Raw genomic sequence first — 2,649 nt, forward strand, 5'->3', positions numbered from 1 at the left:
TTTTATATAATTTTGGATGTAAATTTTAAATCGAAAAGGGACGTAAGTCCATGGAGCACAAAGATGTTTCGGCCAAAGAAGATGATCCGAGGATTGAAGATGCTTTGGATTGAAAAACGGAAGGCACCATGATCATCCACTTGCGTTTAAATTTCAAATTTATGATTTTTGAAATTATGCGTGCGTGGATGTATATTATAGAAATTCGAATTTTCAAAATAACTTAAATTTTAAATTTCAAAGGTTTAAAATTGTTATTCGGAATTATGAATTCCGTTTATTTTGGAAATTAAAATTTGAAATTTGAAATTTGAATTTTAAAATTTTGAATTTTTGAATTTACGACTAGTATGCATGCTTATAGTAAACGCGGTCATTCCTATTATAATATGCATGCGAGATAAAGAAAAGGAATAACTAATGATAAGACTAAAATGAACCCTCAAATAAAATTATCTAGCATTTTATGATTGCCTCCCATCATCGATGACATTCAAATCCCTTCTACATAATAGTGCTCTCTAGCTCAGCTAAGACCTATCATTTAGTCGGGTAAAGGTGCCATTTGAAGTGTACGACACTTAGGATGGTTTGTGCTAAACTAGATACATAAATTGCAGGCTCAGCCGGGTCTATGCATCTAGGGCAATGGGCCAGGTTGTTACAAAGTGATGTAACACTAAGTGACAAGGAGTTGTCAACCTGATGATCTAAGAGAAGATATGGAGATATTGTTGATAAGATCAACCCACTAGATAAGTTAGTTTTGAAGGCTCAGCCGGAGACTAATGGACCTAGTCGTTCTCTTAGCCCACTAAGGATGTCCTTGTGAAGGATAACCCTAAATCAATCACCGAGGGTCATTGATTTTAGATAAAATAGTGGGAGGACCATATACGTTTAAAAGTCTTTGTATTTGGTTATTATCATGAAATACTAATGTAAGGTTATCTTTATTTTCAGAAATTGAGTTATGGCCGGAAATTTGAATTTACGCTCTATTCTGGATACTAACAAGTTAACTGGACCAAACTTCACGGATTGGTATAGGAATGTATAAATAGTTTTACGTTCTGAAAAGAAAGATATGTTATGGATTCTCCTGTTCCTGTTGCCCCTGCTAAAGGGCAAGATGGGTATGACCAGTATGACTGGGAAGCTCATAGACAACACTTGGCAGACAATGAGCAGGCAGTATATATATTGCTTGCGTCTATGTCTGCAAAGCTTCAGCGTCAGCATGAGCATATGGATGTTCCCTCCATAATCTTGCATCTGCAAGAGCTTTATGATTAGCAAGGGAGGGCTGAGCGTTTTGAAACCTCCAAGGAGCTGTTTGGCTGTAAGATGGCTGAGGGTATGGCGGTTGGACCGCACATCCTCAAGATGATTGGGCTGATAGAGAAGCTTCCTTCTCTGGGTTTTATCATGGATCATGGGCTAAGTGTTGACTTAGTCTTGCAGTCCTTGCATCTTCATATAATGGTTTTGTGGTCAACTACCATATGAATAAGGTGGAGACAACACTCCCAGAGTTATTGAATCTCTTGACCACTGTTGAGGGTGTTGCTAAAAGGAGCAGGGCCCAAGCTTTTCTGATTGGCGGGCCTAAAAAGACCAAGGGTAAGGGCAAGTCTGTAGAATCAAACAAGCTCAAGCCCAGAGGTCAGCCCAAGAAGAAGAAGGGCAAGGGCAAAGGGAAAGGAAAGGAGAAATCCAAGGACAATGCTAAAATTGTATACTTCCATTGTCAGAAGGAAGGACATTGGAAGAGGAACTGCCCATCATTCCTTGTGAGCCTAGATTAGGTAATCGATCCTATCTTTGGCATTGTAGATTGGGACACATTAATGAGACAAGACTGTCTAGACTCCATCATGATGGTTATCTGGATTCCATGGATTTTGAATCCTATGGACCTTGTGAGTTTTGTTTGGCTGGAAAAATGACGAAGACGAAGGTTGAGAAACTTGCGAGTCATAGAGCCAATGAGTTACTAGAACTCATTCATTCTGATGTTTGTGGGCCCTTATCTACTCAAGCTAGAGGAGGATACTCCTATTTCATTACCTTTACTGATGATAAGTCCAGATACGGATATGTGTATCTTATAAGACACAAATCCGAGGCCTTTGAAAAGTTCAAAGAGTATAGAAATGAAGTGGAGAAACAACTTGGCAAGATGATTAAGACACTTCGATCTGATCGGGGTGGCGAATATCTGAGTCAATAGTTTCAGGATTATCTAAGTGAGAATGGGATTCTCTCACAGTTGACGGCTCCTTACACACCACATTAGAATGGTGTGTCAAAGAGAAGGAACCGAACTTTGTTAGACATGGTACGGTCTATGATGAGTGGTACGAAGCTCTCAAAATCATTTTGGGCATTCGCTCTGCATACGGGGTTACATCTTCTTAATAGGGTACCGTCGAAATCTGTTCTGACTACTCCATATCAGATATGGAGGGCCCAGAAACCCAACTTGAGTTATCTCAAGGTATGGGGTTGTCCAGCTTATGTCAAGACTCTAGCACCTGAAAAGTTAGGAGCTAGAAGCACCTTGTGCTACTATGTAGGATATCCCAAAGAAACTAAGGGATACTACTATTACTACCCTGAGGACCAAAGAGTTATTGTGTCCAAGAA

The sequence above is a fragment of the Gastrolobium bilobum genome, unplaced genomic scaffold, assembly GCF_033153095.1.
Source record: "Gastrolobium bilobum isolate Gb01-03AN ecotype WA unplaced genomic scaffold, APGP_CSIRO_Gbil_v1 utg35864, whole genome shotgun sequence".
In the NCBI taxonomy this organism is placed as follows: Eukaryota; Viridiplantae; Streptophyta; class Magnoliopsida; order Fabales; family Fabaceae; genus Gastrolobium; species Gastrolobium bilobum.